Source organism: Pinus tabuliformis, chromosome 4_2, assembly GCF_031772625.1.
Source record: "Pinus tabuliformis cultivar Carrire ecotype Pingquan chromosome 4_2, CPIR1, whole genome shotgun sequence".
NCBI classification, from domain to species: domain Eukaryota; kingdom Viridiplantae; phylum Streptophyta; class Pinopsida; order Pinales; family Pinaceae; genus Pinus; species Pinus tabuliformis.
The window spans coordinates 268,293,238-268,313,186 of NC_142304.1; positions in this window are offsets into that span (position 1 = coordinate 268,293,238).

The window sequence follows — 19,949 nt, forward strand, 5'->3', positions numbered from 1 at the left end:
ACACTCATAGAAAGCAAATGTTAGCTTAAAAACTAAAGAAACTTCAAGACAAGACCAAGCAACAAACCCAGCTCATGATGGGATAGATTGTGCACTTCTGGTTGACATAGGTCATTGGATTCCTGTGGGAACTGTGAATTGCGCAGTCCAAGCAATTAGTCGGGAACCTTGCTTACTGGAACTATGCAATAAACAATTTAGTCTTGGGCCAAGGTCCGGAGAGACTGTGCATTGCATAGTCTCAGCGGCCAAGCTGCCAGGCTGGCTCCTAGAACTACACAGTGCACAGTTGGAGCCAAGCCAGGACAACCTCTGCGCAATTCCAGAAGCCAAGGTAGAGGCCTTGAGCTCCTAGATTGCGCAGTGCATGCAATGAAAAGTGAGATCCGGGCAAGGGGAGCCCAGATCTGCCCAAGGGGAGTGTGAAATCAAGCAGATCTGAAGGATGGTGTGATGTTGAGTGCAGATCTAACTAAGTGATGATGCATGCAAGTGAAATAAGTGCACGAATCAATCAAGCTGAAGGAAAATGAAGCATGTGAAAAGAGTCGTCGCAACGACGACTGTTGGTGCAAAAACATGGTAACACATGTGACACTTGGGAAAGGCAATATAAAACTTGAAACAACACTTCTATAAGCTCAAAAAAGTTAAAATGCCAACATTCATTCAAAGAAACAAGTGAAACAGCACTCTCACAAGCTAAACAATAAAAAGCGATTAAAAAAACAGCAAAAGACTAGAAAAACAAAACTCACCCAAAAAAGTGACGATGATTGTACTGAAGGTTCCTTGATCTCCTCGGGAATGCCAGAGCTCCAAGATCGAATGTGTAAATGAGCTCTAGCAACGTTGATTAAATAGTTTTAGTCAAATTAGGCTTTATGACGCGCATGCCACAAATCAAGGAAAAAGAGACACTTGGAAGCAATTTCTAAAATAGCTCAAGTGCCTCCTTCGAGTTGCTAAAAATAGATCACTATTTTTTAGGGATGTATTTTGCCTTTTTTCTTTTCGGGAAAAACTTCCATGCATTGCTTAGAGAGATTGCGCAGTTCTAGGAAGAACCGGACAACTTTTTGGCTCATGTATTACGCAGTTTCTGAGCACAGTTGGTTCTACACAATTTTTGGGCTTACTGGCTCTGGGCTGCCTCTCATGCACGCGCAATTTCCCAGCTCAAGGCTGGGTACCATCCAGTTCTACACATTTCCTAAGATCAAGGCTCACTGTCAGTCAGGACTGTGCAATTCCCAAGAGCAAGGCCAGTTGCCCTCAAGGATTGCACAGTTCTCTGAGGTAAGCTTGGATCTATCAAAAGACCAAGTCAAGAGATCAGCTTGCGGGTTAGAAAATGAACCAAGTGAGCAAACACAAGCCAAGATTGAAAAGAATAAATCTCAGTTGAAACACAAGTACCTGGATTAGTGCGAGATGAGTTGTTGTGGTTTATAAGGGAGGATCCAAAACGAAGCATGGGAAAATTTTTGGAGGGTGGTTATAGGTTCTACAACATATATCTATAGGCTTTGCAAGTTACAATCTCATGACCAATGTTATGACATGTAAATAGTAGCCATAGAAGAGATATGGGTACCTTGGTGTGAAGAATCTTCTTGAAGGGATTGATCTCTGAGACTTTCTTTTTGGATAGTTTGAGGAGGTTCAATATTTTGCTACATACTTTCTCCATTGTTATTTGTGGGGTTAGACTAATTTTTTTTTTGTGGGTTTTTTACTTCATTCCTCACTTTTTAGACTAGTTTCTTGGTCTGTTGAGCACATTAACATAGCTCTTGGGTTCCTTTGTCCTTGATGTGTTAGAGCTTGATTCTCCTTTGACAACTTCATGAATTTATTTGTAGCCAAGTCCTGTCTTGATTGTTGATGACATATGACTATTGATGATGTTATTAAGAGTTTCAGACTCCTTTTCAAACCTTTGATTTAGATTCATTTGATACTTTATTTTCTATAGATCTTTTCTTAGAGAAACAATATCTGCTTCTAATATTTCACAATTATTTTTTATTTTAATTGATTTACTAGAATATCTTCTATTCTTTTGGCATCTACTTGCTATGTTTCTAAAATAATTGTTGCCTCATGATCTTTCTCCTCATAGGATTGTAGTTGTTCCTTTTGGTTTTAGTTCTTCCTTCTTAGTTTGTGTATTTCATCTAAAGCACTTATGAGTTCTCCTTCCATATCCACCTTTGCCTCACACTCTTTATTTTTTTTTCTTGATGAGATTTTGCTTCTTAAGAGCCCCGGGGAGATTTTTATCTTGAATTGCTTTAGATTCACAATCTTCGTCATCCTCTAATGAGCTACTATATTCTTTGGAATAAAATGTTTTCTTTCTAAGATATTTTCCTTTATTATTCCTCCTAAATTTCTTCTCTTTTTTTATCATTTTTCCTCATTATTTTAATCTTTATATGGACATATGGACATTTGGATGCAAAGTGACTTATTCTACCATACTTGAAGAATTTAAATGGTAACTGAAATTTTTATTTTTCGGAGCTCTTTTAAGCTTCCCTGCAAAGTTAGCTTCCTCTTCATCTGAATCATGGCTAGAACAATCATGATCTTGATGTCCATTTGATTTATGTGAGACTCTGCATGTTTCTTCCTTTCGTTTTTGTTACTCTCTCTTCGTCCTCATTTCCTAAACAATGAGAATCCCATGAAGCCCATCCATAGTTATTTTATCCGGTTCTTGTAATTCTTCTATGGAAGAAACATTTGCATCAAGTATAGAGGGGAGAGATCTCAACACCTTTTGTACCATTATAGCTTCATCAATGTTTTCACCAAGCCCTTTAATTATATTCACAATATCATCTACTTCGAGGAAGAAACTAGCTATATTCTCATCCTCATTTATTTTTAGACTTTCAAATCACATTTCATGTGTTTGAAGTTTTGCATGCTTGACCTTGCCATCTCTTTCATAATTGCTTAAAATCTTATCCCACATTTGTTTCACTGAGTCACAATGCATAATTTTAACGAACTTTGATTATGCAAGGCCACATAGGATAAAATTCATATCTTTTTCCTTATTCTAAAAAATTATTTTACCAGCTTCATCAATTAGAAGAGTTGTTGGAGTTTTGTAACCATCCATCACAACTTGCAAAATTTCCACAACAAGAGACATCAGATAGGTTCCCAATCTAATTTTCAAAAAGAAAAATTTGCCCCATTGAACAAAGGAGGTATATTTGAGGAAGAACCATCTTAGTCGGCCATTTTCGTTGTAATATATTCCTTACTGTTGTTAGGTTGTCACTGAAGGAACCTGCTCTGATACCGATTGTTAAATACTGAGAAGAAGGGGTGGAGGTGAATCAATATTCTAAATTTATTTACCCCATTTAACACATTAAATTAGATACACAAAATTTAAATAAGCATCACACATAACATAACACAAATATTTTTACGTGGAAACCCACATGGAAGAAAACCACAAAACATATTCTTCTTTCTAGATGGATCTAGGCACCAACCTACTATTACATTGTTTACAAGCACCCACTTGCAGGAAATACTAATCCCCTTTCAATATTTTGCAAGCACCCACATGCTGGAGACACCAATCCCCTTTTTTATCTCTGGTTTGTATTTTGTTTGTTGTTGATCCAATCAACTCTCTAGTTTGATATTTGCAATCTGATTTGGACACGTATCTCCCTATTCAACACTCTGATCTTCTACAATAAGATCTAGACCTTCCTTTTCTACATTCATATATCTGATCTGAACCATTCAACTTTTCAATCTAATATTAACATATTCACTATGATTTGAACCACTCAACATTCTCGCCAACTATCCTCCTCTCGCACTCGTTGTCCTATAGCCTTAACACTTGCTAGCCCTCAACAGTCACACTTGTTTTCCTACAGTTACATCCACTTGCTGTCACTTATCATTAACACTTGTCATAGTCACACTCTCTTGATGCCCTCTTTTCACATCTACACTTAGTCACAGTCAAAGGGACACACTCACTTTTTTTTTCTTTACAATGTGTGTTTATATATATATATATATATATATATATATATATTTCTCTTTCTCCTGATCCATCACATTAAGATTGAGGCCAACAACACCTTTATCCACATTAGGTTCATCATGTCTTTCATTGCTTAAGTAGTTTGAATCATTTACTTTTATTTCTATAGTATCCTGGCATTGACATTGGAGAAAACTCCTTTTGCCATTCACACATTACATTGATACAAACCACAATCACGATGGATAGCCCTGGCCACACAATCCTATCAAATCCATTACAATATTTATAGTTGTTATAGGTACACACTTTTGTAATTTCTTATTAGGTTGTTCCAGATCCTGTAAATTGATAGTTCCACAGGATAACATCTCTACATATTTGCGAACATATTGTGTTCACCATACCAATTTAATTCTTTATTCCACTACTAATAATTTATAACCCTTCCATATTCATCCTTGAATGCACCTTCCACAATCCTTGTTAGAAGAACATTTGCACCCTCACAAATCAAGCCTTTAAATTCTTCATATGGTTCTACCTTGCAATGCAATTAGCTATACCAATGCACATTTTGTATCTTGCATATACATTTAGTCTATTAAAAATAGCTATTCTAACAAGATGGGCATGCCTTGTTCCATGTTAAAGACAAGCATTGAAGATCCATGTTCTCCAAAAATATGCATACAAGTATCTAGATTTGCAAGCAACATGTCTTCATAGGCCTAGACACTCACACCTATGATGTGTTGGATGAAGTGTGGTTAGTGATCGTATTACTATATTTTGTTCTTCATGGTGATTTTTGGTGTTGTTCGTTCCACTGTATCACCTATTATTAAAGTTGAAAATACCCTACGAGGAGGACAACAAAATAATGGTACTACCTGCATCGTCAATGCCTTTATACCCAACATCCCACTCATGTGTCTACATAACTGCGACATCGACAATACTCTGAATATGGGCTTGTGTACACAATGGCAATGCCAAATTATAGTTAGTCCATGAAATAATTAGCATGCATGTAACTTAAAAAAAAAAAAAATGTTGAAATCTTAGGAATAAAAAAGTTTACCTCAACTGTTGGTCCATGTGGTTGTACATAATGACTCTCTTCCACATGAGTGTTATGAGGTGGAGGAGAATCCATGGAAACATGCACTGGTGGAGGTTGGTCTAGCTGATCAACTGCCCCCTCGGATGACCTCATAAGCTCATCCATGTAGTTGGGTTATGTCTACATGAACTTATTAATATAAATGCAATTTAATATGAACTAAATTAATATAAATAATTATGCATAATTTGACCGTAAGAGCCAAACATTTTGTATATATGTACCTAGTCTATGTCACGTGGGTTGTGCATCCTCCAAGTGTCACCGATGGCATCACGACACATACATGCATATGACAAAAGCTAGTCAACGGGTAGACTCACGAGAAACGAATCATCATATAATGGAAATGGTGGATAATGAGGAAATGGTGGCAATATGCTCATCTCTCCATGCAATGCGACATGCACACTAACCAATGTCATCCACATGTTATTTGCAATGGTATCCTTAGTCTGAGAACCAAGTTGCAACGACTCTTCTAGCTCTGTCGACAATACCATGCTTCGAGGCGGTAGTGGAAACAATCTTAGAGGTGGTGCTACATGCCTAGGGTCTTTACGTGCCCCATCATGATCATAGGTATGTCCCAATCTAGATCCATAAAAATCAAATCAGGTATTAGTGTAATCTGACCTCATATGTAGCACGAACTCTGCATATATATATGCTTATCAAAATAAGAGGGGCCTGGTCATGGTGGGGGAACTGGCCCCAAGCTCCAACGAATCAACCATACATACAAGGGCCTGCATCAACATTCTTAAAATATCTGAGTGGAATCAAAACTTTATGTCTAGCACGGTGCTCTGGAGGGATGTCGAACAACTCCCCACGAACAACAATGTTCTTGGTGGCCTCTTTCACCACCTCCAAAGTATGTAGGCCTATAACCTCATGCCTCATAATCCTCTATATGAATGTAGGAGGCGGCTCTGTGGGCCCGACCTTTGGTATGTATCGATTAACCTATTGATACTATCCAACATCAAAGACAAACTATGCCTAGTAGGTGAACTAGCGGGGATTTTATGCAACTCTCGTGTGGTCCATGTATGTTTCATCGTAACTCTGCCAATGTGATACTAGTTGTAGCATCATCCCACAGAGGGATCGACACTGCATTTTGATCCTCAGCTTCGCCCTACTGAGGGTCTGGAAATCATAAACATAATTTAACATATATTTTTAACAAATTACATGCATAATAACATATGTACATTAAATTCAAACACGTCAGTTGAAGACGATTTAAAAATTAAAGACAATTTCAAGACATAAACAAATAAAGTTTAAAGAGGATTTAAAAATACACTTATAGTAGGTGAATATGGTCCACTATATGTAAGATGATTGTCAATAGAGACAAAAACACTACCTCTCACACTCCAACTGGTGTTGGAGCCAGGATCTACGAGTGGAACTCGCACTTTGTTTGGGCTACGTGATCTATCACGAGCCTGACCATGTATAACAGATCCCCCCCACACCACGACGACCTGTGGTTGGGGGATGTATAGGATCTAGCTCTACATATTACATATAATTCATATTTAATACATATAAACTAATCGGAAAAAAATGTTGACTAAACTATTACATATAATACAAAACTATTACATATGATACATATAAATTAATCCAAGAAACAAATGTTGACTTAGAAATAATGTTGACAAGAAAACCATTTCTAAACTCAAGAAAAATAATCTAGCCTGAATTCCTAAACTTTAGAGTCATTTTTGATAATTTATCAACCAAAGTATTGAGTTCCATGTAAACACAATCGAAAGAGTGCTCAAATCTACCTTCACATTTTTTTCCATTTCTAAATAATGAATTTTATTCATAGGGCATAAATATGCAATTATATATGTAAAAAATTAAAATAAACCTATTTGCAAAACTAATATAATTTAATGCCAACAAAGTACTCCAATGGGCTTTAAGTTCTTATAATGTTTGACTTTGAGACAAGACATGTACTAGGTGCAAGCACATGAAGACAATGTTTCTGATACAACACACTACATAATGAAGAAATATGGTACAAATTAGAAAGGAGTCAAAATTCGCGTTTAGGTGAAAAAAGAGAGTTGAGCAACTTCAAGCACTTGATTGAACCATTTTTAAGTGCTCGATCGAGCTCCTTGAGCACTAAAAAAATAGCTCGATCGAGGGTTTAAAACAAACCCTCGATTGAGCTTATGTTTAAACCGACAATAGGATCTTGATTGAGCATTATGGCTTGATAGAGATTATAAGCTTGATCGAGCTTTAGGGCTTAATCGAACATTAGAGCTCGTTCGAGCCCCCCTTGCTTTGTATTAAAAGGCATGATCGCGATCTGCGGAAGTCATTTTTGCGCAAACAGCAAGGCAAACAAGAGCTCGACTGACGGTATTGAAGCTTGAATGGACGATTCAGCCATGAAGAAATCCAACCAACCTCACCAACAACCCCACCAACATTCCATAGGCTCAATCTAAGGTATGTTTCCTATCCTTTTTGTTTTTTTAATTTCATTTTTCTTGCAAAATTAAATAAATTAATTTGAAAAAAAAAACAAACAAACAAAAAACCTTACCATACAAAAACCATGAAAACCACAAAAAACCCCTTCAAAACAACAAAAAAACAACTTAGAAAACCACAAAAACAACTTAGGAAACCACCAAAAATAGCCTAGAAAACCACAAAAAAAAACAACCTATAGAACCATCAAAAACCACCAAGAAAATGCTTCAAAATCACCAAAAGAACTATAATTTAGGTTTTAAATTTTTTCTTACTTGCAATGGTAGCATGTTTATTATATATATATATATATATATATATATATATATATATATTTCTTTTTATTATTATTATTTTGAATGGTAAAAAAAATGTTTTCTAATTATTTTAGGTTTTAAAGTTTTTCGTTAAGAATTTAGTGAAAAAAATAAAAATAGAAAATAAAAAGTTGTTATTTAAAATGCATTTTAAATTTCAAACAAATTTGATTGAAAATATACCCCAAAAATTTCCGAAACGGAAAACAACCAAATTATAACCAATAAATTAAGAGCTCAAAATTGACATGATGAATATGGTTGCTCATGGTGAACCTCTATTTATCAAATAAGAAATTTTGTTATTTTAAATTTAAATTATTATTATTTTTAAATATCATTATAATAATAAATATGGTAAGATTAGTTTAAAAAAAAAGTACTTAAATAAAATATTAATCTTTAAAGTTAAAAATCTAAAAAGAGAAAATTGTGTTAGTTAATTAAATTTTATTATGTGTGTGTGTGTTCCCAATGATTGTAACCTTTAAATCCTTAGTACACCATTAGCATCACCCATTTGAATTGTAATCATAGTACTATCCAATAAATAATTCCCCCATATTGAGATTAATAATATGGCACTTCCAACATCCAAGTCTGCCTTTACAATATATATGCCCCTACTCATTATAGAGACAAGGAACATTGTTGGCATTCCTTGTCCGAAAACTTAAATAATGATAAGGACAAGCATCTCATAATTGGAGGTGATTTAAATTTGATTTTGAGTGCCGATGAAAAAAAGGGAGGATGATTCCACTTAGATCATTTTAGAAGCATCCTTGAAAATATCATTGAGAATCACAGTTTAATTGATATTCCCCCAAAAAATGGGAAATACACATGGAGCAACAAGAGGCTCGGACTTGGCAATATTAAAGAGAGATTGGATAGAATTCTGATCCAAGATAGCTTAATAGCATAATATAATGAAGTCCAGTCAAAGGTAATTCCTTCAGCAACATCCGATCACAAACCCGTAGCAGTCAAGCTTGGCGAGAGAGAAAATCTTGGACCCATCCCTTTTTGTTATAATCCTCTCTGGATTAATCATGAAGAAGCCAGATCGTTAATTATCACAACTTGGAAGCAATCAATAAAGGGATCACCAAGTTTCGTATGGGAGTCCAAGCTGAAAAGTGCCCAAAAAATTTAAAAGCATGGGCCAAAAATCACTATAAAGAGCCTCAACAAAAGAAAGCTAATATTCAACAAAAAATTGAGAAAGTGTAGAAAACTAGAAGAGGGTGAAGAAACAAAAGAAAATCAGCTAAAAGAAAAAGAGTTGCACTGGGAACTTTATAAAAATAATAGACAAAAGGAGGAGACTTGGAGGCTTAAATTCAGAAATTTGTGGATCCAAGCTGGTGATCAAAATATTGCCTTCTTTCACAATACCACCAAGATGAGGAAAATCAATAACCAAATTGACTCCATAAAAGGAGAAGGGGAAAATGAAATTAAAGGACATGAGAAATTAAAAATAGAAGCCTACAATCACTTCAAGAACTTGTTAACAGATGAGAATGCAAACTCAAACTATGAAGACTTTATTAGACACATCCCTAAAAGGATTTCTGATAAGACAAATATAGAAATCTTAAAAGAAGTTGAAGAAGAAGAGCTTCATGCAACAATTTGGAATCTTCACCCAGACAAAGCTCTAGGACTCGATGGCTTCTTTGTCACCTTCTATTGTTCTTTCTGGCAACTCATCAAAAATATCTTTTAAAGATGATTAGATGGGTCTTCAGGAAAAATAAATTGGGAGGTTTCACCAATTCCACTTTGTTGGCCCTTATTCCAAAGGAGCCAAAGCCTTCCTCTTTTCATCGATTCTGGCCAATATCCTTATGCAATTCCTCTTACAAAATTATTTTGAAGATTCTATCTAATTGAATTAAGCCTCTTCTTCCAAGCCTAATATCCAAAAACCAAGGAGGATCAAATCCCCAATAGGAATATCATTGACAACATTTTGATAGTTCAAGAAGTAATTCATTCTAGCCTAGCCAAAAAATAACATGGATTCATCCTAAAGCTTGACATGGCCAATGCCTTTGATAGAGTAAACCTTTCTTTCCTTGAGGCAGTTCTCCTAAAATTTGATTTCTCCATTGATTTTATAAATATTATAAAAGCATGCACTGTTGGCCCTTGGATCCCCCCTCTCATAAATGGTATACCAAGTTGTTTTTTTCAAATTTCTCGAGGGCTAAGACAAGGTTGTTTGCTATCTCCCTTTCTCTACATCCTAATGGTTGATTCCATGAGTAGGAATTTAGACTTCTACAGACAAAATGACACCATTACTAGAATCCCCTTCAACAAAGGTGTCAAGAGCATAAATCATTCATTATTTGTGGATGACACATTATTTTTGGGTGGTGCATCTTGTATAGTGGTGCGAAGGTTAAAAAAAGTATTGGATAGCTAACTGGAGGTCTCGGGATGCTTATTAAACAATCTAAAGAGAATAATTTATGGATGGAACGCTCCCTTGAGAATTCTTCAAAGAATATCTCAAATCCTATGTGTCCGACTTCAAGAAAATTGGAACCATTTCATGCATCTGGGGCTGCCTGTTACAAAAGAAACTACAAAGTCAGAAATTTGGATCAACTCCATTGAGAAAATGAAAAAGAAAATCTATTCATGGGGAACTCTCTGGCTCAATATTGCAGGGAGGTTTACATTAATCAAATATGTTGTCTCTGCTCTTCCTCTCTACCGAATTGCCTCAGTCCTCACCCCAGCAGGAGTGTACAAGAAAATCAAGCTCATAATTAGAAAGTTTCTCTGGCAAGGAGGAAAGGTTGAATAAAAAAAATTAAGTCTCGTTAAATGGAATCAAGTGACTTCACCCTTTGAAAAATGGAGTCTCTCTATCCACCTCCCTAGACTATTGAATATGGCCCTTGGAGTGAAGATCATTTGGAGATTCATCATAGGGGATTCAAGCTGGTGGAAACAAGTTCTATAAGCCAAATACTTAAACTCCTCTCGGTTAAATTTTCTCTCTAACAAAATTCCCATTAGACCATGCTCTCAAATATTGAAACTAGTCAAAAAAGTGTTCCCTCTTATCAAAGAGAACACATCAAGAATCCCTGGAGGTGGAAAGGATATAAACTAATGGGATGACAGCATCATGGGAAACCCTCCCATATCTAATCATAATGGAATGCATAATCTTAAAATTTGGATGACCAAAAAGGGAAGGTGCACATTGGGAAAAATATCAAAATGGAACCAACATGATCTCTCTTGGGAGGATTGATTGCATCCTGATCTTCCTCAAGATCTATTGCTGCAATGGGACATTATGATCTTCCACCCCAAAGGAGTTGCCCCTATTAGGTTTGGCCTTCAAGATTCCTTTAAATGGATACCCTCAAGAGGTGATTATATAGTAAAATTAGGGTACATAAAGCTTCAAGATCCTCAAGATCATTTGGATTGACCCCTTTGGAAAACAGTCTGGAAGACTGAAAGCCTTCCAAAAATTAAAAATAAAAAATAAAAAGAATTTGGACCTTGCTGAAAGGGAAAATACTAACATCGAAAAACCTCAAGAAAAAGGGTATTCTTGGACCATCTCGGTGCCCAATGTGCAATGAAGAAGAAGAAAACATTCAACATCTATTCATTGGATGCAAATTTGCCAAAGAGTGTTGGAATCTCTTAGTCTGGCCAATTGAAACATATATCAACTTAAATGTCTCCATCTATGAGTTCTATACAAAGTGGAAGGATAAGTACCCATATTATTTAAAAAATAAGAATACCATAAAGAGATTCTGGAACATCATGCCTTCATTTTTATGTTGGCAAATCTAGCTTGCGAGAAATAAGCAAAATTTTCAAAACCACAAATCAGATGTTCGCCAAGTCCTTTCCAAAACTTGGGGATTAGCCACTGAATTTTTGATTGCAAAAGGAGTCAAAACAATGGATAACAATCTGCTCCAACAAGAGGAAAAAATATGGATGAGCTTCATGACCAACAGGCCACACACCCCGAAAAGTTCAGTTAGAACTGAAACAATAAGAAACTGGAAAATTAGATTAAAAGAAAATGATTTTTTAATCTAGTTAAATACAATAAGGAGGCCATGTCTATTCTTTGATGGAGCTTTAAATTCAAATCCAGGAAGAGCAGGAGCAGGTGGTTTAATTATTGATCAAGAGAAGAAAAATACGACCACTTTCAAATGGGGTCTGGGCACTGAATCAAATAACAAAGCAGAGGTATATGGTTTCCTTCTAGGAACACAAACCCTAAAAAGGAAAAACTACATGAATCCAGTAATTTTAGGAAACTCCTTGATTATTATCCAGCAAATGATTAAAGACGGTAAGACAAAAAATGCAGATTTATCCCAAATCATTTCTAGAATCCAAATTCAGTTAAAGGACTTGGGGAAGGTTGAATTTTATCACATTCTGAGAGAAAATAATAAAGAAGCAGACAATCTAGCAAACAAGGCAGTGGCTCGTTCCCATGGAGAAACAAAAGTCGATAATGATTTCCATTATCAATCTATTCTGTAAAGTCATCCCTCCCTCCTTATCCCAGTAGTCTCGCCTCGGTATGGGATTGACTTTCATGAATCTCCACTCCCTATCCCTTCTGTCAGATTCAAAATTTCTAAACAATCCCCAACGTACTCTTTTCTCTGCCCCAAATCGATGTTATGGATCTTTGTCTCCCATTTTCCTCGTGCTTCATTCCTTGTAGCTCCTCGATTCTCCATGATCACCCTCCCTCCTCCCTTTTTATCTCCTCCCTCTCCCCCTTAGTGCCTCCCATCCCCCTTTCAAAAATCTTTGCCTTCTGAGTTGCATCGTGCCCCTCTATTACGCTTGTCTGCATCTCCTCCAATTTGGGTATGGGCTTCGAAGTCAGAGGTCTGTGTGTTCCTTTCTGCGTCCCATAAGCCTCAAGCTCTTCAAGGTGTTTCTCTGCGCATCCCCTTGTGTTTCCTTCTACACAATTAGCCCTTCTCTAAGTTCTCTGCTTCCTTTTCTGTAGATTGTTTTTACTCTGTGAAGTCCCTCTGTGTTTTCAAGGCGCAAATGGATCCTTTCGAACGTACCTCAAAGAATGAACCATGTGTTCATTGTAGAGCACATAAATTGGTTATAGATCAACTCAGAGAGACTATAAAGAAGATTAAGAGCCAGACAAGAGTGGAAAACTATTTTCTTATGAAGTGTTTCATAGAACAACGAATGGAAATAGAGAGCTTAAACAACCAATGTGCCCATCTGGAAAACACATTTTCTTTCTTGAGAGACATAGTCACCAACAAAATAGGGGAAACTTCAAATACGCTAGACCACAATAGAAGAAATAAAGAGAAAGAGGATACCACAATGAATCAACAATAAATGGATTTTGCTTCAGTATGCTTCAGAACAGTTTTGCATCAGATCAGTTTGCCTCAGAAACAATTTTTATCAGATCAATATCTAAGTTACATATTTGATAATGAAATGTATATGTAAGTTGTTATTATAATAGTTTGTTAAATTTTACAAGTTAGAAGTAGTCGGGAAGCTTAGAATATATGAAAATAGGATAGTAGTTGGAAATGATGGAGCTAGTTTCTCGCTCTTTTCCTCTCCCTTGATCGCTCCAAAAATTTTGTAATGGGAGCCTTGCTCCCTCCTTTTTGGAGTCAATACCAATATTGACTTTGTCAAACAAAAGTATGGAACTTCCCTGAACAATTTATGGTACCCCCATCTACAACCATTACTTCAAACTATGGTGTTGGAAATACAAAATAATTGAGACGTTTTCTTAATTTGCAACTGTTAAAGTTATGGGTATGTTGTGGTAAAAACACAACACCCCCCATTATTGATGCGTCCGCTCCAATAATGGGAACCCTTTCTATAAAAATTTTGGCTAAGCACCTTTTTGGATTTTTATTTTAGTTAATTGCCCTACGCTTTCATTAATTTTTAGTTTTCTTTGGATTCTTGTTTTGATTGCTTTGTTAGAATCAATTTTTTATAAGCTTCCCATTGACGCTTGTTTTGCCTCATTTGGTCAACTGGTTTGAAAATGGCACTCATTTGAAAGTCTGATTATTTATGTAGCCTGGGTTAAAAATGCATAAAATGTAGAATATTGTAGTTTGTAAATAAATTAGTTCAATAAGGCATTCACTTTAAATATTAACCTGTAGCGAGTTTTTACTAACATTTTTTCATTTTTAGTTATGCAGCCAAATTATTAATTATCAGGATTTTAAGAAATTCACTCCAATTTCCAAATCAAATCCTAATCCCAAAATCCAAACATTCAAGTGGCTGTAGTTTAGATAATTTCACAACTTAATTAAAATTCTTTAAAATAAAATAAACCAAAATAAAAAATTAACTTTTAATATTAAATCTTAAATTAATTAAATTAATTATTATTTAAAAATATAATTAATTTAATTAAATTAAAATTTAATATATGAAAAATATAAAAAATCAAAAAACATATCGCATCGGGACTTTTGTATTAACACAGTTTTAAAAACCTCATTACCCTTCCCGATGCGAAGTGCCGATAAGCGAAAATGGAATATCGCATCGGGGAAGTTCATTAGCACATTTTTATGAACCCTTCCATTCTCCCGATTGCCGAAATTTTGAAAACCCCCGAAAGACATGTCGGCATGATGCATTAAAGCGAAGTTTAAAAGACAAAAATTCAATGCGATATCGGGTTGGAACTCTTGAAGTCTTGTTCGCAATACACATCATAACACCCATAACCCCGATGCGATATCGCATCGGGGAAGTTCACTTGATACGTTTTAATGAACCCCGCCATTCTCCCAAGTGCCGATGCGAAAACGAATAAAAACAAGTTTTATAAGTGGTTCAAACGACTTGTTTTCATGGACTCTTACGTATGATGTAGGTTAGTTATTTAACGTATATGGTAAGTTTTGGTATTTTATATATATATTAGATATGTTAATATGGTTGAGTTGTATTTGTAATATTAATTAGTTTATATTAATATATGTAATGTATTATATTATTTAAAATAAAATGTAATATATTATATTATTTAAATTAATTAATTATATGTAATATTTAATTAATTTAAATATCATTTAGATTCATATTAATTAGTTTTTTAATTAGATTAATATTGATTAGTTTTTAATTAAGAATGGATTTGTTTATAAATCATTAGTTAGTTAAATTAATAAATAGTTTAGTTTATAATTAGCAATTAAATTAGAATTAATTAGGGACTAATTTAGGATTTAATTTTTAATTCAAATTCTCATTTTTTTTAGCCCAGCAACAGAATTTCCAGATTTATATCAGATTTGACCCATCAACTTTGGAAGCTCATAAATTGAGTTCTACCTGGCCAAATGAGGCCCAGGACGGCTCATTGGAAAGAAAAAATCAAGGAGAACATTTTGAAGGAGGTTTCACCAACAGATTTGATCATTTATTGGGCCAAAAATCAGGCAGAAGATCAGGCTCCGAATTTTGAAAACAAAATCAATTTTCTGAGTTATTGTTTTGAATTTCATTTGTCCAAAGCCTCTTCTAATTGCAGATCCATTGGTCAATGATATCATTTACCAATCGAACCATTCCAAGCATCAATACAGAGCTTATATTTTGTTTTTAATTATTTATTTAAATAGAATTTGATTGGATTGGATTTAATTGCCAGAAATGATATTTTGATTGCATTTTAATTTATTTTGATTTCTTTTGCAGGAAAACAGTGGAAAAGATATGGAGAAAAAGATTTCAAGCAATGAGAATGCTCCAGCAATTGAAGATCAGAATTAGGAGCAATTAAAATTATATTTGGCAGATTTCTCTTCAACAAACTCTCCTCTCCAAAAATTCCTTCACAAATATTATAAATAACAGACTGCAGAATGTAAAAAAGGTTGCTCTCCTCTGCAATTTGAGACTCCATGAAAGCACTATTGTAATTGGAATTTAGAGTTGTAGGAGAGAGGAGTGAAAAATCTCAGATCTGGGGGATTATTGAGGATTTTCCCTTTGTATATTGAATTATGCATGAAGAACAAAGCTTGCACTATTGTGGCTCTAGTTTTGAAAGCAGAAGTTCAAGCAATGTAAAGGGCTGTTGGAGACCAAGGACAGAGAAATGGATGCAATAAATTGGTATTTCTAATACTACTGTTTCAAATATCAGTTTTAATTTTATGGTGATATGAATGTGTCATTTTATTCATGTTTGTGCACTATTGTCAATATGGGTAATTTGTCTCAATCTTGTTATTATGTATCTCTGTTCTTATGGATTAATTTCTGATTTCTGAGTAACTATTTACTCAGAAATCTGCCTTATTAAAACTGATTTATTGAGTGGTAATATGTTGTGAACTATTTCCACATATTATTGTTTAGTTATTGGATTTGCTGATTTGATAATCAATATCATTTATGTGAACTACTTCCTGAATGTTATTGATTTATTATTTCAGTTTAAAGGTCTCAATAGGATTTGTTTTGATATCCATAATATCAGTTAATTGAATTACTTCATTAACATGATATTCATTATAAGCAAAGCATGTTTAAATCCCAATATTTTAATTATCTTGCTCTTAGTTGGGTTAGATCTATATCTACCTAATTAAGATAGGATTAAGATTAGTTTCTTTTGCTTGCATCATAGAATAATCTTGCATTTAGAGTAAATTCTACATTCTTTTAAGTCCTCTCCTCAAAGAGGCAAAATTTTAGTTGTAGCTTGGCTGAGCCCAAATCAGCTTAAGGGTCATTCTCTTGCCTGATCAGCAAGGAGAAGTGATCTGATGTCCCTGTCTATTGGTAGTTAAAGATACATTATAAACCAATAGCAATAGGGAGAAGGTAACTGGACCTAGATGAACAGTCGGAGCCACCACACCAAACGGAAAAGGAGCTGCTTTTAAGGTCCGGACCGGGTGGTTATCCCCCAATGTTGTTGCAGCGATTTTCGAGGCATCAACAGGGTACTACTAGAATAAATCAACGTTGTTACCCTTTTATTTTTTATATATCCTTCTATCTTGAGGGTTTTTGGAGTATTGATGCCGACTAATGCATGGAAATATATTGTTGGAGTAATATCTTCTAGTTCTAGAACTTGAGATGGTTATGATTCTTGAACTTCTTTCTCTTCATAATCTATGTATAGTAATTTCTTTTCACTGCATCTATGGCCCTTACTATACTTGTTATCAAAATTGAAACATAGTCCTTTTGTTCATCTTTCATTCGTTTACTAAAGTATCAAACTTGTATTTTGAGTGAGGTTAGGAGGATCATGATGCTCTCTATAATTTTTAATGGCCACTCTTCTAGTAGCCATATTTTTACTTACAACTCTCCTTGCCAAACTGAAGGCATGCTCTAGGAATATAGGTTCAAAGAGACATACCTTATGTTGGATATTTTTATTTAAGGTTCTCGTAAAGAGGTCTATCAAATTATCATATAGAATGTTTTTTGCACTAAGGCTCAACTTTGAAAATCATGTAATGTGCTTTTTAATTCTACCTCTTTGATAAATATTTACTAATCAACTAAATAATGAATTGCTATTAATATCTCCATAATGTGATATCAATTCTTTTTAAAATATGTACCAAGATACAACATAACCTTTTTTCCTTTAACAAAGCCATTGATGCCATACAAATTGATCTTGTTCTAAATAAAAGGATGCAAAAGTTACCTCTTGTAAGGTTAACACTTGGTGTAGACCTAAGTATTTATCCGTCTATGATATCTATGTTATAGGATCTTTCCATCAAGATTCTTCATATCGATATTTCAGAGGTAGTTTTTTGGTGCCAAATTGAACCTTTGATGTTGTGGATATTGGATTGATGAATGATTATGATTTTGTGATTCAATATTTGAGATTGCGAGTTGTGATAAAATACTCCCCATTTGTGATTAAGTCCTAATGCAATAATTCTACTTACTTCCATGATTTCCCTAAATCTCCATATCCCTTTTAGAAAGTCTCTCTAAGAGAATTTTTTCCATGGAATTCATTGATTTTTCTATTTCTTCCTTGATAGACTTGTATTTTTTCATTCACAATTTTCATTTTTCCGTTATTTTCATCCATATTCTTATCATATTCTTTTCTATTTCATCCATATATATTTTCCATGTGTTCCATGTTTTCATTCATTTTATTTTCTTTTTCTTTTTTAAAAACTTCTAGAGAACATGATAACTCCACTTGTTTCAACATACTATGATTCTTTTCATCGACTTGTTTCTTTAATTGTGAGAATTTATATTGCGAACCTTCACTTTCTTTTAATGTAGTGTTTGAATTTTTATGAGTAGTATTTCTTGTAGAACCCTTTGTAATATGAGAAAATTATAATAATACTCCTCTTTAACACATTTTTTAGTCACCCAAAAAATGAATCTTCCAATTGAAAGCTATGCCAATTTAAAAGTGTGTACCTTTAAAACTTTGAAGACTATCCTTTTGGCTAAAATTTCTTCTTTATGATCCTGAAATTGTATCTTGTAGTAATCTATATGTCTTCATTATAATATTACTTTTGAAGGATTCTCCCATTCCCAAATTATTTTTAATGGGAATAATGGATCCATAATTGATGTTGTTAGCTCTGCTACATGTTGCTGATGTTCGAGGAGCAGGAGTGAGCTCAGTCCTTGGTTTTGCTAAAAGGAGGCCTCTGCTGGTCATTCTCACCTTCTCCGTTCCCTCTTGCACTCTCCCTTCATCTCCATATCCTACGCCCTTTTGATTAAAAAAAAACATGTAAAACTCCACTTTTCTTAGGCCACGGGCGCTTAAACCCCATAAAACTACTTCCACACGACCCCGCGCTTCCGTTACCCATCATCGTCCTTTGATCGCAGCCGTTGATTGTCCCGATCCAACGGTCCCCCGCTGCAAATAGCCTGCCCATCTGTTTCCCGCCGTCCGATCACTTCCGCCACGATTGGACGGTAGTCGCTCCTCCCGCGCCTTCGAACCGCCTGCATGATAACTCGCGATCAAAGTGGTTTTCGCTCATCCCTGCCACCACGCGTCATGCGTTGACTCGTATCGCTTGCCCTTGTATGATTACCACCTTGTGCCCCAAGGCGGTGCGATAAATACCGCTCACCATCAAAACCGTCCTCCCCGCTCGTTAACCCTCGTGCATCTGCGACGCCCGATGACCGTTGGATCTGTCCGCCCGAAGATCCAACGGCCTCCGTCCACCCTACTTCCATACCTCCCAGTACTCCTTGCCAAGCATTGTCCGCCATCCATCTGCGCGATCTAGCGGCCGATATTCCTCCTCCATTCGTCCCAACTGTCCACGTCCTTAACCATTCCATACTACAGAAAGGACGAAGATGGCCAGCATCCAGTACTCGGCGCAGTAGCTCCTTAACAACCGCATTTAACAGGAAGGATGGCCGAGAAGGAAAAGGACCAGCCTCGAGCAGATAAACACATTTAGCAGTTAAGGAATTTTATCCTTTACGACACTCCAGCCACCTGAAAGTATAGTAGAGTGCTTGAGAAGATTGGATTTGTTCACTGAAGCAAGAAAATTGCACCAGAAGCTCCGCGAAACAGTTAAAGCGGTTGGTGGTCAATTATGACCCCTCCACGCCCAAAATAGTAGAACATCTTTGTAATGAAACTCTATATATACCCAAAAGCAAAATGTAATGGGGGTTGATGGTTGTGTTTTTGATGTAAGGTTCAACTTTTGGAGACTGTAACTGCTTTGAAACTTGCAGCGTCTCATCTTCATTTTCAGCTAATACAAGCTTCTTTTGCTATTAATTTCTCACTTTCAATTTCTATTATGTTCTAGGTTGTGCTTGATATGCAGTTTTCTTGAACTCTTGATGTTTAGCATTAGAGGAGTTGTCATCCAACCTCTGTGTTATAATCTTG